We start from the raw sequence: 14733 nt of genomic DNA on the forward strand, positions 1-14733 counted from the left end.
ATAACACCACAGGCTTTACAGAGAGGATATACTCTCACTGAGCACTTAATTAGGAACACTCACATTTCTTATTATTCTTGTGAATATCAAGCTGAGACATTCCCAAATTTCAGAAAGCCGTGGCCTATTTTCATAAATTAATCCATTGTCTAGCGCTTTATCCTCCACATGGGGAAATCTGAAGCCAATCCCAGCTGAGATGGGGCAAAAGGCAGGGTGCACCATGGACAGGTTGCCAGTACATTGCAGGGCAAACAACCATTCACTCTCACATTCACACCTAAGGTCAATGTTCGAGTGTCCAATTAACCTCTGCAAGTTTTTGGACTGTGGGTGGAAACTGGAGTATCCAGAGAAAACATGGGGAGAACATGCTGTAGTGGAAAAGCCGCTCAAAAACCTACAGGTTCACAGGCAGATATAAATTAGAGTAGAAATTCAAAACATCCATACATTTGAGGTTACTCAGTTTCTACGCTCCAAAACATGACAACACAACATGAACCAAGGCAAAGCCAAAATTCAAAATCAACATTCAGAAAAACCACCAAACAGATCAAATCAAAAGGCATTTTCAGTTACAGGGAAAAAAAGACTTATCTGCTACTCGTGTGTCATCCTATCAACAGCAGCCGATCAAAAGACTTAACCAAATCCAGATTCTTTCCTAATTATTCGATGCTCACTTTTCACAGCATTCAGTCCTGCTTCAAGCTTCCTTTGTTTGTTTCGTTCCTCTCCTCAGCTCTCAGGTATGACTGATTTATCAGATAATGTCCTGCTCTGCTTTCCTTTTCCCTTTCTTGTTACAATGCACTGAAAGGCCCTAGGCCAAACTGGGCCAAACTGCAGGCCACCAAAACCTATAGGGTATGGTATAAAATCTTTCCAGTGCTGGATGGGCTTGACATTCTTACTGTCATAAAGGGGTCAGTGACTATATTCTGTACCCAATCTGTAACAACAGCGACACATTTACACCTTCAAAACAAGTTATATTTTCATATTGCTTTAGCAAACCCTCATCTTTCTTAGTAACACAACTAATGCTGGATAGCGGTGGGAGAAGATACATTTTTATGATGCAGGATTAGTGCAATATCATAAAATGCACCAAAATTGGTTAGGATAATGTGACAGGAGCATCAATGATATAAATATACGCTTTCATGTTGTTCCAAAATTATCCATTTTACATCTAAACCACAGATTAAAGGTGAGGTTAGACGAGTACGTACAGTCAGGTTCATGGTAATCTGTTAAAAGTCAGTTAACCTGTTCTAAATCAGTTTTCGGCTTCATCCTTACTACCGTGTTTTCATTTGCATTTTCACAGTAAAGTCATATACTAATCAGGGCTCAAACATTGATTTTCCAGTCAGTCACAACCACAACATTAACACGGATTCTTTCTTTTCTTAAAATTTCCCTCTATTCTCATGCAGGAGCGCCTGCTCTCTCTGAAGACTTGATTTACATGATGCTCAAAGGTTATTATGGTATAATTGATTAATGCCAGAAACATACTGCCTACTGCATCTTCAAGTGGATTTATTTTGGATAAATTAAGCCCCTGGAGCAGCATTTTGCTCACTAATTCAACAACAAAGCATTTTTTTATTTATTTTTGCATCAGATCTGAGAATGGTGGACATTTTAGCACGAACATCAGTTTGCTGTGTTGTGTCGAACATGACTTGTCTGGATAGTTCATAGAAAGTCATGGGAAACGCAAAATGGCCTCTCACTTCGACACTTTATTATTGTAAAACTTTGAAAACACATCAAATAGAGGGACAGTTAAAGCCACAGTTAGGCAAGTGTGTCTTCACGACAGCTTGAGAGCACACACGATTCCCAGCTGTCGTGACAAAACCGCTGCTGGCAGATGTTATCATCCGTCACTAGCCGCCCAATTAAAAAGAGTTTGGTTGATACCACTGTCTTTGGACATAATATTGTGCTGCATACAACAAGCTACAACACAAGCAGAACACGGTCAAATCAGACAGGAGATGACTGAGAATGAGCCTGGTTGTTTGATTATGATACGCAGATTTATGAATGTTTAACTTAATCTCAGTTAATGTTTTAAGAAATTCCGAGTTACAATGTGTAATCTGAGACAAACTTGACATGTTTGATAAGAGTCAAAGTTTACTCATAACAGCACCTATAATGGTGACCTTTTAGATGTGACTTCAGTGTACATTGTTCAATCTGCCTCAAACTTCACATTAGTTTTATGTACGGTTCTTGTGTCTTTGAGAATAATGATGAAAGACATCACACTCAGCCTGCAGCGACACATTATTTTCATTACAGATTAAATTACCAGTTATTTTCCTGATTACTGATATTCCACATGGTCAGAAACATTATGTAAAACGTCTCAAAAATAATATCTTTCTATGTCTTGTTTAGTCTGCAAATCAAAGCTATTCCAGTGCACTGTCACAGAGGAGCAAAGAAAACAGAACACATTCACATTTAACAAGCTGAACTCACTGAAACAGTTATTAAAATAATGGAATTAATAATGTAGCCCTTTCAGTGCAACCATGCGATATAAGGATCCCTTAAGGCAAAAAAAATAAATACAGAATTTAGTTGCAGTTTAGCTCCTGCAAATGGTAAAACCCTGGTGTTAATGGCCCAGTACTATATACATACTACACATAGAGTACATAAATATGCATACATGTATACATAAGGGCTGCACAATATATAGAAAATGTACTTAATCACAATATGAAAAAGCAGAACATACATAGATTGTTCCTCGTTGTAATTTTTATGTTATTATGAGTATGAGGAACAATGCAGTTGTATTTAAATTGTATTTTCATTTATTTATTTCAACAATCCAGGTAGTGATTTTTCCTTTTTTTATTATTTTCCTTCACCTGATAAAATATAACCCTTAAATAATTACAAATAATACACAGTGTAATTAACAGCATGTATGTCCCTCCAAGCACTTATACATTTGCAATATAAAAATGTGACACATGACACATGTAACTTCTGGATGAAATAACGTTTGAGTGCACTTTTATCCAGTTTCTGAAAATGGAAAATTAGCAATAACTGTCAGATTCTTTCAATAATAATTTAGTTATTGGAATGGAGATATTACATTTTATTATATTCTGGGTTTTTTCACAGCCTAAGTCTATGTTCGCTGAGAGACATTGAAGCGTACGTAAACAACTGTTTATGAGGAGACACAAACCAATTAACCACTTTATAACAGCCTGGAAATCAACTCGTTAAATAACAATTAAACCATAATATAAACAGTAACGATACAGTCATACTTTTGTGTTCAGATTTACCTCAGTCAACGCAGTGATGCACACCGGCATCGCGGCCATAGCAACACAGCTGGGCTGAAGCTCCGCCCCCTCAGTCCCGCACAGGTGCAGGTGATGACAGCGGCTGAGCTAACGGCTCAGCTAACTCAACACTGGTGGGATAAAAACACACACACGCGCGTGTCTTTAACTGTGGCCACGAATGTCTTACACGGGTCCGACATGAGAGCGAGTTAACAACCGTCACTTCTTCACTTCACAGTCCCACAGCAGCTCACCTGCTAAACACTTGTGTCAACGCTCAGCTGCGGCGATACGTGACCCAACTTCTCCACACGCACACACGATTGTGTGCGTGTGTGATTCCCCCCCGATGTAAACCGGAAGTCTGTTCACGTCAGGTTTTTTGGTTTAAACTTTATTTAACAACAATTAAAACAGTCTTAAAAAGACAGGCACATACATGAAGACAGATGTATAAATAAAGATAAATAAAGATAAATATAGATAGATAGAAAGATAGATAGATAGATAGATAGATAGATAGATAGATAGATAGATAGATAGATAGATAGATAGATAGATAGATAGATAGATAGATAGATGTCTAAACAGTACTGTACTGTAATGTTGAGGATTCTCTCATGAAGTTTAAACCCATATCAGTGTTTGAAGAAACCTCTCTCTCTCGCTCCTCAAAAACTCAACAAAGAGATGCAGCTTCTGTCGTCGCACTGTAGAAGTTAGTGTGATGTATGTGTTCAATAATTTAGAAAGGCCCTCCAAGGACGCGGTAAAAAAAATAAAAAATAGAAAGGGCCCTTGATAGGACATACATGAAAATCTTGGTGCTGGTGCACCACAGCGAGGAGTGGCCAATAAACGTGGATCATGACCATGAATATATTCAATTTGGCAATCAGGCAGGCACAGTAGGCCTGATAATATCTGATAATGTTCCCACGACAAACAACAGAGGCATCAGAGCTCAAATTAAGGGAAATTAGTCGACTCAAATCTCGGCACGACCTGTTTTTAGTATCTGCAAAAAAAAAATTGAAATAAAAAAGTGGTGGCATATCATCAAATCATGCTGCACTGTGGGTATTACCGGGGAAACAATATGAGCATAATGCACATCATATTTTTATAATTTTGACATGTTATTTATTAAGTTATTTACATATTTTGGAATATTCCAATGACATGTTATGGCTCTCTGCAGTCATACTCGTTTGCTTTTAGTTACTAAATGCAGTATCACACATCCACTTTTCTCCTCCAGCCATTAAACTTGTCAAAAAGGACATGTAACAACCAGAAGGTTTTCTTTTGTTTTTGAACGTCCTCAAGGGCTGAATCTAAGCTGCACATTCACAGTGTATTCATCCACTTTTTCTCCGTAAGTGCGTGTTCTCTTTCTTATTCTTTCATATGATCTTTTTTTTTTTCTCTACCTCCTGCCTATTTTTTTTCACTCTTACTTTATCTACTTATTTCTCCAGTGTGTACTCAGGGTTCTCCACATCAGTCACAAAAAGCCGGCTTCTCCTATGCAGTGAGAATTAAATCCTGTACTTAGATAAGAGCGACAACAACAACTTAAGAATGGCTGCTCAGTGTTATATAAGAGTGCTGTCAGACAAAAAACGGAAGTGGAAAGAAAACAAGTGTTTGTACTTCATTATTCCGAGGCTGTACAAGGACATATTTCACACAGAGATTGGCAGAGTGGCTGATTAGTGGATATATTTAATTGGCATGAACGGGTGGAGTTCAAGGAAAAACCGACTGACTGCTTTACTGAGTGAGAGAATGAAAGCAGCAGCATGTGTGATTATGTCCATCCATCTTATTGACCCAAATGACAAAAATAGGGTGTAACAGAGAAGGCCGATTTTGCCGCGTGTACCTGTGACCAGATAAGGACACGAAGGCTTGCTCTCACAGAGAAATCCAACAAACAAACTTAGAAAAATGCCAAACTTTACAATGCCAGCCAACTAAGCCAATCAGAGACGAGGAGATCACAGGTCCGAGGCAGCACTGCTACAATTCACATTCAGAGGTCGATATGTGCACATGACACGGAGCTAAATTAAACCTCATTTTGTGCACCACTCTCAATATCACCTCTCTTTAAGTGTTTTCAGTCAGTGGCTTCTCCACTCTGTGATGCTATGATGATGAAAGTTGTGTAGTGTGACTGTGGCTTTAGGGGGAAACTGCAGGGAAACTGTTATTCTCAGTGTAAAACATCACACACACAGATTAGAATTTCCTTGAAAGGGTTTAGGGAAAGGCAATGTAGGCAACAACACTGATCTGCGAATAATGTTAATGTAAAGAAAGGAATATAGATGTTAGTGGAAAGCTGTTCCTGAGGCAAATCAAACATTTCCAAACTCAAAATGATTCATATTATAATATATTAGCTCACATATACTTAAAACTGAACATTTACATCCCCCCGTTAAGGTTCGGGGAGTGACGGTGCTACAGCTTCTCTCTGCGCTCATTTCCTGTCAGCTCTCTTTCAAACAGTGCTCTGTTAAACTCCTCTGATTCTTCTCACCGGAGGAGTCTGTGACACCACTTATCCCCAAGAGCCCCAGGAGAGAGAGGGGAGCAGAGGTTTGTGTGGTGGAGTAGTGACGACACATGAGGCCAGAGTCTGACCTAAAGGGAACATGAAGTAGTGGGTGTACAGCGGCTATGAATAAGGTTTCCTTAGCTCCTCTTATATAAGACTTTGGTGATTATGGTATTATAAAACCATGCATCAACATATGATTTCACTTTAAAATGTCATTTTGAAGAATTTCAATTTTGTTTTCCCAATATGTCCTCCTAACTGGAATAATTAGGAGGAAGCCAACTGAAAAGGTTAAAAAAGGTCAGTGAAAAGGCAATGCGTGTCTCAGGGTTGTGCACAGCGCCTCAAATAAGTAGATTGTGTAATTATACAGACGAGAGCCATTAAACAGAATGTGTTTTCCCCTGCTCGGATGAAATATGATTAAAAACTGTTGCATCATGATGGTTCATGATTACATTTTCACAGCTACCAAACTAAAGCAAACACCCAGAGAAACCTTCTTTACAGGGGCGGTTTAATGGGGTTGGTGGGCCCTAAGCAAAAGGAACTAATTTAATATTTGAAATAATTGGACATCTCTGTTCCAGTTGCAAAATAAACTCCTGTTGTGAAGCCTCAAGATCCCCAATTTGACCAGGGCCCTTTAAATGGGAACATCATTTTAAAAATCGACATTATGTTCTTCTGAAGAAGACCAAAAACTAGAGCCACTATCAACTCCTCAGGAAAATGTCTGCAGAATGTATGACTTTTCGACTTCTCTGATGACTAACAACTACTTCCTGGTCTTCACCTTTCAAAGACCACATTAATTTTTATACAGCATACGTATGCCCTCAAATTGAGAGAAATAGCCTAAATTATATTTATATACATATATATACATATATACATACATACATACATATATAATTTTTTTTATTGGTATTATTATTATTATTTTTAAATTAGACCCTACAGTTTTACAGATGCAGGCCTCTACCCAACGGTTGAGACGTCTGCTCACAATAAACCTTGTTTGCATAATTCATAAAGTACAACATTCAGAAATATTCACATTAAGTGTTAGTGAGTTCAGCTTGATGCAATTTTCAATGAGACATGGCTGACTAGTACCTTAAAGGGTTAAAGCGATGATTTTGAAACTACCCCTCATTACAGGGGTTTAACGTATATAGCTGATCATAAAATTTCAGGGAGTCTTTACAAAATTCGAATTACTTTGGGCTTTTAAAGGGGCCCCCTCACAGCTTTTGGGACCCCAGGCAATTTGCCATTTGCCTAATCTGTTGCCCCTGCTCATTAAGGTTCAACAATGTGGTGTTTCATTTAATTTGGTAGTTTACACTGTCTATAAGCATTTTTTTTAAAAACAAGATCTAGGTAAAACACATTGTAATGTATTAACCAAAACATTGCTAGTTATTAACCAATCACCAGTTAAAAAATAGATAAATCACTGTGTTCAAAACTAAATTTAAAGCACATTTCTGTAAATACACAATGACTCTGAATATTTAAGCGTATTATATCACATACTGAATCATTCCAAAGAGAGGTGACGTGGTCCTTGTGTTCTTTCAAAGTATATGAAATGTATTTACCTCCTACTGTACAGAGCATGTACTTTATAGTGATCTAAAACTTTGTGAATTGTAGTTTTTTTTTGTCAGAAAATTGCTATCAACAGTTCAAATCAATGGCATCAGTTAAGTGACAACAAAACATTTCACTGTATCAAATATCAACTGATTGGTTCATTTTTGAATGTGAAGAATAAAGAATACATCCTCGAAATACCATAGACATACGTTTTCTATTTGAAGTTGTTATATGAAGTGGACTAAAGGAAACACATGGGTCATGTTTCCTTAACGTCTGTAACACTTGTTTTATGTACTGTATATACTTTAACTGTGCTGCCCTGTCACAGGCTGGGCTCCCATCTGTTCACAAGACGCTAACAAATAAAGGGTAAATCAACAATAAATGTAGCAGGTGTTTTGGTTTTAAGAGTGGATTTGAGATTTGGACACAAACATAATACTAAATATTTCCCTCACATTAACAGGCCAAACATCTTAATGCTAACTGCAGCAACGGACAGGAAGTTAGCTAAAAAACATCAACTCACTGACAGCAGCTTTAACCCTTTAAGGTACGCACCAAGCAAAATGTAAAGGAAAAGTAATTTATTTGCATTTTTTTTTATTCACTTATTATAACAATAACAACAATCAATACATATTTGTTTTAATTAGACCCTACAATATTTCAGATACAGTCCTCTACCAAACGGTGGAGACGTCTGTTCATAATAATAATAATAAGTAATCATTTTAACAACACTAACCTTCCCCCCCTTATTTTACCTACATTAGCTAGCTTCTCTACCTTTACCATAAAATGACAAATCAACTGTTTGGTAGAGCATGTTTTGAAAAAAATATTTGACCCTTATTAGACGTATTTTTGTTGAATTAAGTTACATACTTCTGTACAACATGCATTTGATGCAGATTCATGAGATATAGTAACTTAAAGTGTGGTCGACCAAATAGTTGAGTAGTACCTTAAAGGGTTAAGTACATTTCACGCTAAGTGAACCACATGTACTGCATGTTCACCTCCTTGAGAACTGAATAAAACAACATCATATAGTAGTACACGGCATATTGTCACATACATTATCCGCATCTTTATGTACTTTTACGAGGGTACATTCAAGTCCAATGTTTCAAGTACAAAAGTACCTGAATTATACGACAATATCTGAGGTTAAAGTGTGTTGTTATTTCCCACATGGCCCATAGAGCGGTGAAACAGCAGTTTACTGCTCTTAATGGGTCACAGTTGATTTACTCTTTAAACACTAAGACGTGACCCAAGTCCTTGTTGGTTGGTTCACTGTGGTTTCCTGTGGTTTCCTGTGGTGGCTGTTGGGAAAAAAAAACCCTCTGGTGTTTTCTTTTGTCTGTACAATGCTGTACTGTTTGTACATTCTTCTATACTGTATGTACTGTATATGTATTAATGTAACATCATTTCTTCAATGCAACATAGAACAGAACGGTACAGCTAGTATTACTTTTTCAATGAAATGTACAATATATATATATATATCAGAGGCAACTTGTGTTGATACAAAAACTGTGATGCTAATAAATACCTGCTGTTGAAAGATAGAGACTATGTGTTTAATGGTAAGAAGAGAATCTGCACAAACAGTCATGCAAATATAATACTAATGTGTAAGATCATTCATTAGTTCCAGTTCTATTCCAGATCCAAACTAGTTCCAGTTCTTTTCAATTGCAGTAAAAGGTCTTATTAGTTCCAGTTCTAATTTAAAGGTGCATTATGTAATAAATCTAAAGCAACTGACCATAAAATCCTCCTAATATGTCACAGAGACTCAGGAATAATGTTCATATAACAAACTGAACTCACCAACAACAACAATACAGACAAAATATTTGCATTAAAAAAATATTTTGCAGACTGCAAATCATGTTTATGTTTTGAAAACATGTTTTGGCAATCATGTTTTGGCACCTACTGCCGTCTACCAATCATTGCAGTCTCAGCTGCCGAGCAACCACGGGTTGCCAGTTATGTCAGAAAAAACCCTAAAAGACCTCAGTATTTTGAATTTGAATGTAGTAACCGTTTTTTTGGCCACATTCTTACATATGGCACCTTTAATTCCACATTTTTTCTCCAGTTTTAATTAGCTCTGGTTAAAATACACAACAACCCTCTTGTTCTTCTCCTTTAGCTGCAGTTATCTGCACTTCTTCTTTTCCCATTCTAATTAGCTATACTTTATGGGTGTTTCTGAATAAATTAAAACAATTCAAAGTTTCTAAACATGTCGTGAATCAGATGAAGAGGAGGTTTAAGAACAAATTTAAGAAGGCACTTCAATGACTGATGAATGAGGCTTTATGATATCTTGAAAATGACACTGCCTGTACATGATTTATTCAGATGAATTATTCAAACTGTGTAAGTTTGTCTGCATAAGTGTAAGTCAATCAGATAAGTTGTGTTGCAACTGTTGAGCTCACATTCATCAAAAGCCGACAGAGAAACTCACAGCAGATGAATATGGATTTCTAATACACTTTTATCTACTTCACTAAGCATCAGTGTTGGACAGCAGAGATACTGTAGCCCCTCCCACTGCCACTGGAAAGTCAACGTCACAAGGTCGCCATGGCAACACAGACAGAAACTCCACATATCATTTATCCCGCAGTCGATTCCAATGAAATGCAAGAGATCAGAACATGAGAGCTGACCTAGATTGGGGCGAGGCAAGTTGTTAAGAGTCAGAAGCGGAAGGAAATGAAACAAACGCAGAAGAAGCTCAGAGGTTATCCACGTAAAAATATTCTGCCATGATTATTATTATTTTAGAAAGGATTTCAATCATTCAGAAAAAGCAGGTGAATTAAAGTCTTTCACTGTCAACACACCCATGGTATGTTTCACCCTTTTCTACAGTCTGTGATTTGACTTACGCTGACAAACAACACACAGTGGTGAGACTAAACAATGGCAATCGCTGGTATTTAGCAGGCGCTCACGCAGAGAAGAAGGGGAGAGGCGCTGTGTTGCCATGGTGAGGATGCCATCATCATCAGAGTAAGTGTGTTATTATAAGACAAATAATTATAGCCAGATATGGCAAATGGTAAGTGGAACACACGCACACATGCAATCTGGATTTTCCATGACTTCAGAGGACATGACATTAACTTACATTCATTTCCTGTAGACGAACTTTAACCTTAACCATAACTACTACGACATGTCTTCACCTTCAAATATAATCATTTATGTTATGGGGACATGCTTTTTGTCCACATAAGGAAGACAAGTCCCCATAATGTGACTGATGTGTGGACAGATTGAGGTCTTCACATCAGTGATTTTACATCACAGCACTCAGGCACCATCAATCCACTGTTGAATCCATCAATAAGTCCAAGGATGCTGTTTTGTGTCTGTGTCTCTTCAAGGTAAAAATGGACTTTGGTCCAGTCATAAAGGGCTGAATAATAGATATTTTTCCAAGGTCCATAGAAACACAAAGAACTACAACACTTATTAAATTTGGGTCTTTGGGTGGAAATCTGCATGCACACGGTGACGCTAAAGTGCGTGAAATTTTGATGTAGTATGCATGCCAGGTGGCTAGGTGGCACTGTGAAGCACTGCCATACAACAACATCAGGAGCGCGCGCATGCGTTGAAACGTCCTTCTACTTCTCTCTGGTAGCGCGAAGTAGCCGACAGTCGAAAACCAAAACATTAACTCGGCTTAATTGCTCAAATGACTTCTGGATCGATTTTAGAGCAGCGAAAGGCAACTTGAATGTCCGACTGATGGATATAATCTGACATGTTTGTTGTTGTTGTGGCTGTACTGCACATGGATCTGATGTCAATTTTGCCGCTGTCACAAAAAGCGTAACGTAAAGTGGGTCTTAGTGTCAGAACCCTGTTCAGACATCCATCCCGAGTTCATCCGAATCAGATCACTAAGGACCGGTGTTAATATCAGGTGAGAGAACTGTGTCAGTGTGAAAAAGACACCCAAGATCAGTGAGAGCTGTCAGGGTAACGATTTAACCAGGATTTGGACTAAATGATTTCACTGATGGGGGCTTTAGAGTGCCGCTAAGTGAGAAAACGAAAAGAAACCAGACCAAAAAGATGCAATTTGAAAGCCAAAGTAATGAACTGTGAGCCCACAGTGATGCCACAGAGGCCCTCTACAAAGAGAAAGGACTGAGAAAGTCTGCCAGGGCTCACAGAAGAACACATTACAGAGCCCCGGGGGAAATTTTATCTCATTTACTAATAAGCAGAGCCTTGTCAAGGATTTAATGAGCTTTTCATTCTACACCAAAGATTTCAGATTAAAGCTAAAACTAAAAAGTACAACAAAAAAAAAAAAAAAGTCATGTCTTTTACTAAAGGGAATGGTTTGTGCCGTACAGTGATACAGAGAGTTCCAGTCCTGCTCTGAGCCTCTGGTGGATCCACTGGGAACGTGAACGACCACCGCAAGGTCTTGAATCAAGTTAACGATTGTGTTTAAATTCATAATCATGAGATAAAACAATCATAGGAGAGTGGAATTATGGTCACTGGGATCACTTAAACAGCCTCTGTAGAGCAACATGTGTCAGATACAGCACATATTATATTATTAGATTATTAACCACTTCAAAGGTAAAGATACATCACAACAAATATTTTTTTAATGCCTACAAATGGGTTAATGACAACCACAAGTTTCAGGGTCATCTTCAATAGAACAAGATGTCAATTTTGTAAAGTATGTTCCCATTTCGGCCACACGAAATTGACTAAGTTTAAACTAAGTTTAGACCAAAATAAAATAGTTGCTATCTACCTCTGCGAACCAGATCAGGGTTGCCTTGACCTGCGACCCCCAAAATCTAGAGTTTAAAGGTCCCATATTATACCCTATTTCTCCAAGTTAACCTTGTTCTCTGGTGTCTTAATGAACATGTCTGTGACATGCTTTGGTCAAAACACCATAAAGATGGAGCACCACAGCAGTTCAATCACCCTGCCAAAACAGCCCTGTTCAGAACGCTCTGTTTAGTAGCATCTCTCACGAAACCTAAGGGACAGGAAGTGACATCAGCCACAGAGGCTACTGGGAGCTAACAGCAGTTAGCTATCATTAGGAAAAGTGATTATTTGCAGGCTCTAGCAGGCACATTGCCATCATATATAACATGTATACACTGGACAGATAAATCCTCTGAGGCTGGAAGTTTGTGTAGAACTCTGTGCTGCACTGTGGAGCCAAGAATAGAACTTTTCGTGGACTTTGTGGACTTCTGGTTTTCGGATACTGTTGCCCTCGCCAGCAGACTGATAGGACCTCTAGAGTTCCAAATATAAGGATTAAAACTATTGTAGCGTGAGGGTTCGATGGGTGGTGGTCGGATCACTCTAGATATGAATAAACAGCCAGATGGAGATGGATATTTTCTTAAGCAGCACTTTACTGTTTACTTCCTTGTTATGCATCACATGTCTCTGAAGCACCACTGAGAAGCTAGAAGGACTTAGACAGGTAAATGTGAGTCAGAACCACAAAGGCAGATTCAGCTAATTATTTAAGGATTTTAAATATGCTGCTGTAAATACAGTATTTGAACATGTAAATATGCAAATAATAATTAGGAACATAAATGTGTAAATAGCCAACTGTATACACAATTTCTTTTTAGTAAATTAACTAAAAATATATATAAACTAAAAAAACTTGTAAACGTTACACTATTAAAAAGTTGATTTTGCATAATATGGGACCTTTAAAGGTCCAGTGTGTAACATTTAGAAGGCAGACATGTATTAAACTACCCATAGGTATGTTTGTGAAAGTTTAAATTCACTTTGAAATTAAATGACAACTTTTTATATGTACTTTTGGCAAGTAGTGAACAGACAACTTCCCTATATTGTAGTGTGCAGTCTCACCATTAGATGTCACCAATTCTGAGACACAAGACTTGAACTGAATATTTTAGAAAATTTCTTCACGCGTTTCATTCCAGGGCCACACCTGCCACCTCTGTTGTATAACAACAACCACACAAATTAATGAGGAAATTCAGCTCTGAGAGAAATATAATGTGGAGGGGATGAAATTGAAAAGGTCAGCAGACAGCACAAACATCTGCAGGAGCTACCTGTGTGGAACTGGAACCTCCACCAGATGTAAATCAGTGGCTTAAGACAAGCAGAAATAAGTCTTTGCTGCAGGGAGTTGTTTGTTTATTGATGAAAGCTTTCTTCTCTCACACACATCAAAGGCCCACTGACACACAAGGTGTGAAAATATGTGTGTGTGTGTTTGAGAGAGACAGAGACCGAGAGAGAGAGAGAGACCGACTGCTTTATAGAGACAGGCAAAATCAGGTCATTAAAATGAGATCAAAGTCACATGATATGATCTCACAGATCTGGATTCGCTCTGAACCACAGTGAGGTTTCAGCCTTGAATAGTGAACAAAAACAGTAACTTAGATAAAACAAAAACTAAACAACTAAAAATGAGACACTCACAGCATTTGGACACTGGATCATGGCTGACATCACGGACATACAGAAGCTTTTAGTCACTTTAACATAAGGCTCATCTAATAAAATCGTGTTGCTTTGGGAAACATTCACATTCCTTCACCAAACGTTCAAGTGTGTAATTTAGTCACTTTACAGTTTCAGACCCTTCACACTGATTTACCTAAGTGACACAAACCAAACAAGGAAGCAGTAGAACAGCAACGTATGTGTTCCTGCGAGATAAAAACACTGATTTTCTCTATGGGCTTTGGTTTGGAAAAGGCATCTTCAATGATGACATAAAATGGCAGGTTTTCATTTAGGTTAACTGGCCAAAATCTATTTGTTTGTTGGGAGCAGGTGGTGGTGATTGTTTAAGAACCCAAACACAGTCGTGCACACAGTCTTAGCTCTTAAAAACAGCGTGTGCCGCAAGTAAAGGCATCATTGTCCATAAAAGCAGATGCAGATTTACAGGAAAAGACAAAAACAAACAAACAAAAAAAGGCTCAAGGCTGGAATGCTGCTTACCGATAGCGGAGGAGATGAGCTGACAACGATTTAAGAGAAACACGATAATGAGACACAGGTGAAAACAATCGGGAACAGGTGTGGGTCACCGGGGAGGTGGAGACAAACGTCTCAACTGGGCTTTATACATATAATCTGTCATAATCAGACTATATAGAAACAATACAT

The sequence above is a fragment of the Microchirus variegatus genome, assembly GCF_963457635.1.
Source record: "Microchirus variegatus genome assembly, chromosome: 1".
Lineage (NCBI taxonomy): Eukaryota > Metazoa > Chordata > Actinopteri > Pleuronectiformes > Soleidae > Microchirus > Microchirus variegatus.